The 13,231-nt window shown below is 40.2% G+C and overlaps 1 long non-coding RNA gene across 1 annotated transcript; it reads left to right on the forward strand.

Moving 5' to 3' along the window:
* Positions 1-11,353: 11,353 nt before the first annotated feature.
* On the forward strand, positions 11,354-12,966 carry LOC139401934 (uncharacterized). The gene is made up of 3 exons (XR_011633188.1): positions 11,354-11,458; positions 11,568-11,590; positions 12,698-12,966. It is a non-coding gene; the product is annotated as an uncharacterized lncRNA (long non-coding RNA).
* The last annotated feature ends 265 nt before the right edge of the window (positions 12,967-13,231 follow it).

Consider the following 13,231-nt stretch of genomic DNA (forward strand, 5'->3'; position numbering starts at 1 on the left):
TGACACACAACTAGAATGCTATTTGGCTCTAAACAGACCGTACACAGTGGCAGAATACCTGACCACTGTGACTGACACAAAATTAAGGAAATCTTTGACTATGTACAGACTCAGTGAGGATAGCCTTGCTATTGAGAAAGGCCACTGAAGGCAGACCTGGCTCTCAAGAGAAGACAGGCTATATACACACTGCCCATAAAGTGAGGTAGAAACTGCCAAATGTATGACCTTATTAGAGACACATATTCCCTCAGATTACACAGACCCACAAAGAATTTGAAAACAAGTCCAATTTTGATAAACTCCCATATCTATTGGGTGAAATACCACGGTGTGCCATCCCAGCAGAAAGATTTGTGACCTGTTGCCACAAGAAAAGGGCAACCAGTGAAGAACAAACACCATTGTGTCACGACTTTAACCAAAGTCGGCTCCTCTCCTTGTTCGGGCGGCGTTCGGCGGTCGACGTCACCGGCCTTCTAGCCATCGCCCCTCCATTTTTCATTGTTCCATTTGTTTTGTCTTGTTCCCCGCACACCTGGTTTACATTCCCTAATCACATTGTATGTATATATTCCTCTGTTGTTTTTGTTACATGTTCAGTGTGCCGCGCCAGGCTGGTTGTTTCCCCCCTGGGTATTCTCCCATAGGAGGTTGGATTATTGCGTTTGTTTTGTGACGCTATTTTGCGCATTTCTCTTTTGCTTTTTGGCTGGAGGTTTGATGCTGTTGTGTCCGTTTGTTGTGTTTCTGCCCAAATAAAGTCTGATCACAACTCTCTGCTCTCCTGCACCTGACTTCAACACCAGTAGCGCATACGCTGACACATTGTAAATACAACCTATATTTATGTTTATTTATTTTACCTTTTGTACTTTAACCCTTTGCACATCATTACAACACTGTATATAGACATAATATGACATTTGAAATGTCTTTAATCTTTTGGAACTTCTGTGAGTGTAATGTTTACTGTTATTTTTTTATTGTTAATTTCACTTTTGTTTATGATCTATTTCACTGCTTTGGCAATGTAAACATATGTTTCCCATGCCAATAGAGCCCTTACATTGAAATTGAATTGAGAGAGAGACAGAGAGAGTGAGTGAGAGAAAGAGAGAGATACAGAGAGAAAGAGAGACAGAGAAAGAGAGACAGACAGACACACACAGAGAGAGAGAGGCCATAAAGAGAGGCATTGTCTGTTAGACCTTCCAACCTTCACATCTTCCTGTTATTCAATTATTTTTTGACTTCTCATTCTCATTAGTAAAAAACAACCCCATCCCCCCACGCTTGATTACTGTTGTTACTGATTGTCCTGTTTGTGGCAATCTTGAAATATTATGTTTAATTATGTTTTTATTGATATTGTTAATTAATAATTTCCAAAGTACTATTTGGCAATATGTACATTGATATGTCATGCCAATAAAGCAATAGAAAATTGAGAGAGAAAGAGAGAGAAAACAGGGTGATGACAGAATCTACTTGGCATGGTTCCAAATGATATTGCACATTTACAGTTTACAATTATGAGTGTACAGTATGACATGGTTTATCTCAACTAACCATCTATTCTCTCAATTACAGAAAGTAATGGCACAAACCCATACAATACACTCAGTACACCAGCCATGCTGTGAGATGAGACAGACAGACAGACAGACAGACAGACAGACAGACAGACAGACAGACAGACAGACAGACACGATGAAGTGAGTTTAAAAAAGAAACTGACACTGCAGGCAATGTTTTCAGTATCAGTTTGCTCATACTAACAGCTTTAACGAAATACACATAGGCCGTTTAGAGAGAAATTTACTTAGCCAACAATGGGTGACTGACACTTTCGCATGTGTCCCAGAATTTCCAAATGAGAAGCTATCTGTTGTATCTTTTGTTTAAAATCTAGTAAAAATAACACTGACATCATCCCTGATCCCAACCACCCAAAACGATGGAAGAATGAAATGAATAAAGAAGAGATACAACCCAAGAGGCCTTCACAGTCCCTATGCTGACCAGATACTGCTACTAGCAGAGAAACATCAGAATCAATTCTACCTTGTAGATACTCTATTTCTTTCAAAAGCCAAGCAGGATAAGACATAACTGTGAACTCTGTGACCTCGGCACCAGAGATGAGCTCATAGGTGAGTCACCATGGGAACGTCTGGGTGTGCTCAGCACTCAGCCTTGGGTTATGCTCATTAGGGCATGTAACAAAAAAAAAGTTTTACATTATGCAACGGAGCAAAAATAAATGTAGCTTCTTATTGGACAATTCCAGGCAATCTGTCCCTGTTTCAGTCTGTTTTTCTTCCATTTGGTGCCTAATGAACACAACCCTGGAGTATCTATGTCTCCATGCAGAGCAGACTGGCTCCACAGGCTAAACTGGCCCTCTGATCCGCATCATTGATAGCACAGCACTCCTGATGAAATATTAGTGTCTCTTGGCATTGGCCTTATGAAATAGCAGGTGGCATTTGCAGGATTTAAAAGATTACAGTGTTCTACTACCTGATGAGGCCCATGAAAAAGATTTTAAAAAAGCACTTTACAGTTAAGTATGACGTACTGTGTCTCGTCCTCTCATATCACTGACATCTTGTAAGAACGGGAAGCTATATTCCAAATTTGCTTATCAAATCAAATTGTATTGATCACATACACATGGTGAGCAGATGTTATTGCTAGTGTAGCGAAAAGCTTGTGGGACTAGAAGCGAGGCAGCCATCTCAAACAAAACACATTGCAGGTCCTCTTACATTCTCCCAAGAAACACTTGATACGGAAGAAGGAGGCAGCCAGACTTCCTGAGGAATCTAAATGATCCATAAGGAGAGTTAAATGATTTAATGATGGAAAACAGTAGATATTATGATATGGAAGAAGGAGGCAGCCAGACTTCCTGAGGAATCTAAATGATTCATAAGGAGAGTTAAATGATTTAATGATGGAAAACAGTAGATATTATGATATGGAAGAAGGAGGCAGCCAGACTTCCCGAGGAATCTAAATGATCCATAAGGAGAGTTAAATGATTTAATGATGGAAAACAGTAGATATTATGATATGGAAGAAGGAGGCAGCCAGACTTCCTGAGGAATATAAATGATCAATAAGGAGAGTTAAATGATTTAATGATGGAAAACAGTAGATATTATGATATGGAAGAAGGAGGCAGCCAGACTTCCTGATGAATCTAAATGATTCATAAGGAGAGTTAAATGATTTAATGATGGAAAAGAGTAGATATTATGATATGGAAGAAGGAGGCAGCCAGACTTCCTGAGGAATCTAAATGATCCATAAGGAGAGTTAAATGATTTAATGATGGAAAACAGTAGATAATATGATATGGAAGAAGGAGGCAGCCAGACTTCCTGATGAATCTAAATGATTCATAAGGAGAGTTAAATGATTTAATGATGGAAAACAGTAGATATTATGATATGGAAGAAGGAGGCAGCCAGACTTCCTGATGAATCTAAATGATCCATAAGGAGAGTTAAATGATTTAATGATGGAAAACAGTAGATATTATGATATGGAAGAAGGAGGCAGCCAGACTTCCTGATGAATCTAAATGATCCATAAGGAGAGTTAAATGATTTAATGATGGAAAACAGTAGATATTATGATATGGAAGAAGGAGGCAGCCAGACTTCCTGAGGAATCTAAATGATTCATAAGGAGAGTTAAATGATTTAATGATGGAAAACAGTAGATATTATGATATGGAAGAAGGAGGCAGCCAGACTTCCTGAGGAATCTAAATGATCCATAAGGAGAGTTAAATGATTTAATGATGGAAAACAGTAGATATTATGATATGGAAGAAGGAGGCAGCCAGACTTCCTGAGGAATCTAAATGATCCATAAGGAGAGTTAAATGATTTAATGATGGAAAACAGTAGATATTATGATATGGAAGAAGGAGGCAGCCAGACTTCCTGAGGAATCTAAATGATCCATAAGGAGAGTTAAATGATTTAATGATGGAAAATAGTAGATTTTATGTTGACTGGATCCTCTTAAGTCTTTTCAAAATCCAGGCAGTTGCTATTCATTGGACATATGAATTACTATGCTAAAAATAAATATCACTATTTGACTTCGAGCCTTGACTTGTATAGCATTTGCATAGATCAAGGTTAATGGCAGGGCACGTCCACTTGAATGAGTCATAGCATTAAGAAATCATAAATAATCTGTAACGTACTTCCTGGTCAGTGGACAGAATAAGCTTATGGAGACTGTATTACAACCTACATTATGATTAGATGCAGGTCTCACTCTGTTGAGGTAGATAAAGCTATAGACTGGCATTGGTCAGATGGACAGTGTGCCAGGGAGAGAGAGAGAGAGAGCCTGGGGAACACACTCAGGGAATTAAGCCTAAATCCCAAAATATGATGTTATTCTGTCAGTCAGCCTGTCTGTCTGTCTGCCTGTCACTCGCTCAAGGTTCCAGTCTCTTGCTCTCTCGATCTCAATCTCTCTCTCTCTGATACAAACATTTAAATCTTCACCAGATTTCACTCTATTGTTATGCAATGACACCAGTTTGACTTCACTGGAGTGTAAACAAACACTGATAACTCTGATAACTGAAAAGAACTGAGCACTACAGTAGCCTACTGTACTTGCATGACAGCATCTCAGATTTACATACAGAATAATACGAAATCCTCTGAGACCAGGCTGTGCAGTGAACATGATCGCTAGAGTCTCCAATCACCCAAATCAAAACACATGTACACCATCAAGACAGATTATTCCTATATTGACCTACCCGCAACTTGATGGTATATGGTCTGTGATTAACTATCCATTGTCTAATGCGAGAGTGTAGCGCTGCTTGCGTGATGAAACGCAACGACCTTGTTCATAGCCTACCTGTCTGGAGGATCGCGCGCGCCACCTGACCTGACATACTTGAGACATTGATGCGACCATAGTAGCCTAGACTGTACCTGCAGCTCCGCAATCCACGCAGCTCCCGTTCCCCGGTCTCTCCAACAGCTTTATCATAAACTGTTTATTCTTTTCTTGATCCGTAGCCATGTTGGGAATGTATTTTCCAATTTAATTAATTGATCGACTCCAAAACCTCGAAAGTGAAGGCTGACTGACGGCTGTTCTAGCGGAGTTAAATAATATCCACTGTAGTTGTCACTCACTGGACACCGGGTGTGATGGAAACACGATCACATCTGAGACAAGAGAAACAGTGTCCACGTCGCAATAATTATTATGAAAACATATATATCCAACGAAATGTACAGCAGAATATTCCGTGTGAATTCCACCCTACTCTTACTCCCAGTTCCTGCTCTCTATACACCAGTGTTCTCTATCTCCCTTTCTCTCTCTCTTTCTCGCTCTCTCTCAAAAGTGAGACCTCAAGCGGACATTCAGTTCCTGAAAACATTTTCCAATACAAATAATTTCCCTTCCGTTTTGCTTCATCTTAATCGATAACTTTATTGATTCTCTGTAGCTCAGGCTGGTTGAAATGTCATGTTAGCAAAAACGGGCATTTACCTGTTCTGGAATGTTTAGTCCGCTGAAAAGTATAATGGAATTTGTGCAACCAACTGACTAAAATGTATATTCGGTAGAAAAAGACGAATCAGTAGGTGCCCATTCACATCACTTGGAGCGTGGAGTGGAGCATCAGTCACATACTGCACGTGTACTACATTATTTATGGTTCCGGTCCCTCCACCTTTCCTTCAGATGAAGAATATTGAACACTAGAGGGCGGTAGAGCTGCATCTTGCGTTTTATTCCCGCTCTCTTGACAACTCACCGGCTCCAGCAATTTCAGTGACATCTCCATTTCAAGAGAATATAGACCTAAATTGACCTAAGCTTTTCCGAGAGGAACATTTTTCTGGAACATGCTTAATCCTGACATTGTCTGGGAAAATGAATGGTTAAGGCCTTACAAATATTGTATAACAAACTAAGTTAAGGAAGTGCACTTCAAAATATTACATGAGATAAATCCATGTAATTCTATGATATCCACATTTGTGGATATTGATCATATCTGTGTTTTCTTGTATTTTTTGTATGTCTGAGTATTTTCTTGTTAATACCTGTGTTTTGTTTTGTTAGACATGGGGCGGCAGGGTAGCCTAGTGGTTAGAGCGTTGCAAGTTCAAACCCCTGAGCTGACAAGGTACAAATTGTTGTTCTGCCCCTGAACAGGCAGTTAACCCACTGTTCCTAGGCTGTCATTGAAAATAAGAATTTGTTCTTAACTGACTTGCCTAGTTAAATAAATAAAAAGGCATGTTTGATGTAGCAATGTAAGTTGATTTTTCTATTAAAAAATAAAATATACAAATGTAGACCAACCATGGATCCACAGAACACTAAAATGGCAGTACGAAGATGACTATTTCTGGTCATCCTCAAGAGTTTTACTGCGCATAATTTTATTCATTTAACCTTTATTTAACCAGGAAACTACAGGAGAAACCTTGTTTGCAAGTGGGGCAACAGCTCACCAGGAAATAGTCAAAGTTGCATTGAATATTAAAAAATATATACAAATATTTTTTGAAGTTTGGATGTAGTGTTGCATTCAGAAGAATTAATACAAGTAGGCAGCAGGCCTATAATAATATTTTTTACCATTCGGCAAACAGTGTTACAAAACCACCTATGGATCCTAGGCAAAGCTAAATGGTCTGTAACCTGATTTAATACTGTGTGCATTTACATGAGAAGTCAGAGTATGCAGGCCGTGTTGTATGCATGTACCTCAATGAAACAGCAACCGTACCTAGGTCCAGGTCCAACTCCGTCTCCTTGGTCGGCCAGCACAAGCAGATTATTGTGTTCAGTTCTCATCGATGGGGCTGTGGTGGAGAAGGTTGAGAGCTTCAAGTTTCTTGGTGTCCAAATCACCAATAAACTAGAATGGTCTAAACACACCAAGACAGTCGTGAAGAGGGCATGACAAAGCCTATTCCCCCTCAGGAAACTGAAAAGATTTGGCATGGGTCCTCAGACCCTCAAAAGGTTCTACAGCTGCAACATTGAAGCATGACTGGTTCCATCACTGACTGGTTCCATCACTGCCTGGTACGGCAACTACTCGGCCTCCAACCGTAAGGCACTACAGAGGGTAGTGTGAACGGCCCAGTACATCACTGGGGCTAAGCTTCCTGCCATCCTGGACCTCTACACCAGGCGGTGTCAGAGGAGGGCCCTAAAAATTGTCAAAGACCCCAGCCACCCCAGTCATAGACTGTTCTCTCTGCTATCGCAGGCGGTACCAGAGCGCCAAGTCTAGGTCCAAAAGGTTTCTCAACAGCTTTTACCCCCAAGCCATAAGACTCCTGAACAGGTAATCAAATGGCTACCCGGACTATTTGCATTGTGTCCCGCCACCCCCCCAACCCCTCTTTTACACTGCTGCTACTCTCTCTTTCTCATCTATGCATAGTCACTTTAACTATACATTCATGTACATATTACCTCAATTAGCCCGACTAACCGGTGCCCCCACACATTGGCTACCTGGACTATCTGCATTGTGTCCCGCCACCCACCACCCACCACCCTCCACCCACCAACCCCTCTTTTATGCTGATGCTGCTCTCTGTTTATCATCTATGCATAGTCACTTTAACAATACCTATATGTACATATTACCTCAATTAGCCCGACTAACCGGCGCCCCCGCACGTTGAGTCTGTACCGGTACCACCAGTATATAGCCTCACTACTGTTATTTTCACTGTCATTTTACTGTTTTTTTATTTCTTTACTTGTCTATTGTTAACCTAATACCAATTTTTTTATAAAAATAATTACTGTTGGTTAGGGCTTGTAAGTAAACATTTCACATTTCACTGTAAGGTCTACACCTATTGTATACTCTGCCAGAAGGCTGAAACTTGGCCGCAAGTGGATCTTCCAGCAAGACAATAACCCCAAGCACACATCAAAATCCACAAAGGAAATAGTTAACTGACCATAAAATCTACATTTTGCAATAGACATCTCAGTCTCCGGACTTGAACCTCATTGAAAACCTGTGGTCTGAATTGAAGAGTGCAGTCCATAAGTACAGACAAATTATATCAAGGATCTGTTAACGATTCTGAATGGAGGAATGGTCTAAGATCCCTCCCGATGTGTTCTTCAATCTCATAAAACATTCTAGAAAAAGGCTCAACGTTGTTATCCTAGCATGGGGAGGGTGCTGGAGTATTGAAAACAGGGGATCCAATCATTGCTATCCTTTTGAGATTTATTTTATTACTTGTTTAACAAAATCTCTTTCTCTGAGCAAATTTGTTATTATAAAATGTTTTTGTTTTTTAAAATGTTGAGCATACAATATAGCTCAGTATTTGTATTTGTTTTTATACAGTATTTTTTGCTCATCTTTATCAAAGGATCCAATAATTTTGGGCACCACACAAAAAATGTACTACAAAAGGCCCCAAACCAAAACATTCAATCCAAAACCAAAGGCCCACATGCACCTGAAACTCCAGCAGCCTCACAGCTCTGAGAACTGGCACACTGACTGATCACCTGCACCTGTGCATAATCAAGGATTCCTGGCAGAGCACAGCACCTGACCACTTGGTGCTGCCACCTGGCGATTGATTGTGGAAGTGGTAGTGTAGTGTCATGCAACTTATAACTAAACTACCTAACTTATTCCATCACAGCATGTGTGTCTAGCTAGCCAATAAACTTAGGGTGGCATATAGACTTACAGAATCCACTGAAATTATGATTACATTTTTATTAAAGTACTTGAGTGTTTGTAAACTAATAATATTGCTATTTTCGACAGAAGGAAGGGTCGACACTATCTGGCCAAGTTGCAAAGTCAAAGCGACTAACCACGTGTGTGAATAAAAATATGAATTACAAGCAGTTTATGAAAACAATTTCAGGGGCAACATTAACCAGCAGCCATCGAGTAAACCTTGCACCAGGGACATTAGGGATGTAATTATTATCCCGATTCTGTTGCAAAACGTTTCGTCTGTTGCAAAACATTTTGCAACAGAAACCGTTTACTCCAAAAGGAAAACACAAACGATTTTATTGGACAAATCCAGGTAGGCTCCTCCCCGCTTCGTTACATTTGCTCTGTTTTCTTTTGTTCAGTTCTTATTTAAGAATAAACCCAGTTTCATCAGCTCTGTACTGCTCTGTGTTTTAATTTTACACCAGCAGATGGCAGTATCTTCCCCACTTGGTATCTCTCCAAATTCAATATGAGCCCTGTACCAGTAGGTGAGATGAGACTGGCAGTCTAATTCTGGAAGCTTTTTGGACCTAGACTTGGCGGACTGAGCACGCACCCCTGAGAGGCCCCAGTGTTGAGGATCAGAGTGGTGGATGTGTTGTTACCTACCCTTATCATCTGGGGGCGGCCAGTCAGGAAGTCTAGGATCCAGTTGCAGAGGGAGGTGTTTAGTCCCAGGGTCCTTAGCTTAGTGATGAGCTTTGAGGGTACTATGATGTTGAACGCTGAGCTGTAGTCAATGAATAGCATTCTCACATAGGTGTTCCTTTTGTCCAGGTGGGAAAGGGCAGTGTGGAGTGCAATAGATATTGCATCATCTGTGGATCTGCTGGGGCGGTATGCAAATTGGAGGGTGTCCAGGGTTTCTGGGATAATGGTGTTGATGACCAGCCATGACCAGCCTTTCAAAGCACTGTAGTCATTTAGGCAGGTTACCTTAGTGTTCTTGGGCACGGGGACTATGGTGGTCTGCTTGAAACATGTTGGTATGACAGACTCAATCAGGGAAAGGTTGAAAATGTCAGTGAAGACACTTGCCAGTTGGTCAGCGCATGCTCGGAGTACACGTTCTGGTAATCCATCTGGCCCAGCGGCCTTGTGAATGTTGACCTGTTTAAAGGTCTTACTCACGTAAGCTACAGAAAGCTTGATCACACAGTCGTCCGGAACTGCTGATGCTCTTATGCATGTTTCAGTGTTGCTTACCTCTATGCGAACATTTAGCTCATCTGGTAGGCTCGTGTCACTGGGCAGCTTGCGACTGTGCTTCCCTGTGTAGTCTGTTATAGTTTGCAAGCCCTGCCACATCCGAAGAGCGTTGGAGCCGGTGTAGTACGATTCAATCTCAGTCCAGTATTGACGCTTTGCCTGTTTGATGGTTCGGAGGGCATAGCAGGATTTCTTATAAGCTTCCGGATTGAGAGACCTGCTCCTTGAAAGCAGCAGCTCTACACTTTAGCTCAGTGTGGATGTTACCTGTTAACCATGGCTTCTGGTTGGGGTATGTATGTAACAGTACAACTTTAGACCGTCCCCTCGCCCAGGGTCCCTGGGCGTGAACCAGGGACCCTCTGCACACATCAACAACTGACACCCACGAAGCATCGTTACCCATCGCTCCACAAAAGCCGCGGCCCTTGTGAAACGTGCAAGGGGCACTACTACTTCAAGGTCTCAGAGCAAGTGACGTCACCGATTGAAACGCTATTTAGCGTTCACCACCGCTAACTATGCTAGCCGTTTCACATCCATTACATGTACGTACAGTCACTATGGGGACGACGTCATCGATGCACTTATTGATGAAGCCAATGCCTGATGTGGTGTACTCCTCAATGCCATCGGAAGAATCCCGGAACATATTCCAGTCTGTGCAATTAAACAGTCCTGTAGCTGACCACTTTTTTATTGACCGAGTCACTGGTGCTTCCTGCTTTAGTTTTTGCTTGTAAGCAGGAATCAGGAGGATATAATTATGGTCAGATTTGCCACATGGAGGGCAAGTGAGAGCTTTGTAGATGTCTCTGTGTGTGTAGTAAAGGTGGTCTATAGTTTTTTCCCTCTGGTTGCACATTTAACATACTGGTAACCCTCTATGGTATGGTGTTTCCCTCAGGCACCAAACCACCTTTTTGGACCTCACACCGCTCCTATAATTTTTTTAAATAAAATTATATTTTTGGGAACAGAAAAATGTATTGAGATCAGATGCTTCATCGATGAGAATATTAGCAGAATGTGGGCCCAGTTTCACCTACTTCCCTCCTTTCCCATGCACGACTCGACTTCCTCTCACTACCATAGTTGTAAGGGCATGTTTCAGCTTTATAGCCCTGTGACGTGTCTGGGTTACTGTAATAACCCAGACAACAATAACCCAGATACTACTTGTCAGTGAGCACTGCACTAAGGTATGAAGGCGTAACATGCCCAAAATAGCTACTAGCTTTCCGGATCCACGTCAAAATGTCATTTTGCCTATTGATTTAATATCCAACAGAAAAACACAACTGCAGCTGAGTAAGTTAACATGTTAAAATCTGTATGGATGTTACTTCTTCCTTCTCTTCTTTTCTGTGCCCCGCCCTAAAACATTTTAACTCCCAGTCATTAATTTGTTTGGTTTCAGCACCCACGGCAATCATGAGCAGCTCCGTAAGTAGAAATCAATAATACAAATTACAATATGAGTCATCTTAATATTACTATTAATACCATGTTAATATTACATTAAGTTGTTAAAGATTCATTTTTCTATTTACAGAGGCAGGTACCACCTAATAAAAGGTTAGTGTCAATTGTGATCACTTATGATAGTGCAAGATAAATATAGACTAATATATACATCTATACATATATGCTTTGATTTTTGCATTTGTGAGATAATTGTAGATATTATTAAAATAGTTAGTTCAGCAAATGTGTTTCCTTATCTTGAAAGCAGTCTATGGACAAGGGCAGACTGCAATCTACACTTTTATTTCATTAACTAGCCAGTTACAACTAATGCTAATAAGTATTTTAGGACCAAAAAATAAAATACCTCCCTTTACCCCTTTCCGTATGTTTTAAATGTCATGTCCAGATCATCTCTTAAATTGATTGTCGCTCAATGACTTGGTTTTACATTATTTTGCAATAATTATGGCATGATTTAATGGGATACTAGGCATTTTGGCAATGAGGCCCTTTATCTACTTCCCCAGAGTCAGATGAACTTGGAGATATAGTGTTTATGTCTCTGTGTCCATCTAGTATGAAGGAAGTTAGAGGTTGTTTCGCCAACTGGAAGTCTATGGGTATCGACTAGCATGGTAGTCGATACCCATGAGAGGTTGACTTGAAAGTAGTGCCAACTGTCATTTGTTAGCAGTGGCTAGTTAATGGAAACCAAATTGTGGATTACAGTTAGTTCTTATTCACATATTGCATTCAAGCTAAGAAAACAAACTATCTAAAAATGTAATTACGCTGAACAATCCCTTTAAGGTGTTCAGAAGTAGTTAACATTCAGATTTATTTCCAGAGTAAAAAGCACATTTTTTAGGTTACTGTGCTGTAGAATTTAGTATTTCATTTGTGTTAAGCTGTTTTTCAAATTATTGTAATAAAGTTCAATTGTTAATTACCTAGTGTCGTAGTTGATCAGAGTTGTTAAATTGCTTAACTAGTGAAATTGCACAACTATAACAAACAATGCCAATTTGTGTGCTGAAGAGAACAAAGAAGACAGTGTAAAATAAAGAAACACAACTTACCTTCTCATTATGAGGGCAAATGGGATAACAGCTCAAACGGAGTAGGGCTGCTTGAATTGGGTTTGAACAGCATTTAAAATACAATCTTTACTTACTGTACGTGATCTTTATTAAACTTTACAATACCACTTTTAAGGGAACCAACAACTACATATACGAAACGGAGGATAATAAATGGAGAAAGCTTAAAGTCATCAGGAACAGCATTTATTGGACAGGTTATAAAGTTATGGAATAGTCCCCTGTGCGTGGGAGTTGACAGAATAGAAGATTACGTGGAAAAGGTACACATCGCCTAATTAAATACACTAATCAAACGCCTAAAATACATTCTCACACATTTAGCACATTTTTGGTTTACTATACATTTCATCAGGTTACAAATTAATTGTTTCCAGAACAAACCATTATTAATTGATCTTGTTATGTTATACATTGTTCATTAATTATGTTATTAATTATTAATGTCTGTTAAGGAACTCCCCATACCGGATCCGGTATCAGGAATACAGACTCAAGCTCATTACCATAACGCAACGTTAACTATTCATGAAAATCGCAAATGAAATGAAATAAATATGCCATCTCGCAAGCTTAGCCTTTTGTAAACAAAACTGTCATCTCAGATTTTCAAAATATGCTTCTCAACCATAGGAAAACAATAATTTGT

Source organism: Oncorhynchus clarkii, unplaced genomic scaffold, assembly GCF_045791955.1.
Source record: "Oncorhynchus clarkii lewisi isolate Uvic-CL-2024 unplaced genomic scaffold, UVic_Ocla_1.0 unplaced_contig_7912_pilon_pilon, whole genome shotgun sequence".
In the NCBI taxonomy this organism is placed as follows: domain Eukaryota; kingdom Metazoa; phylum Chordata; class Actinopteri; order Salmoniformes; family Salmonidae; genus Oncorhynchus; species Oncorhynchus clarkii.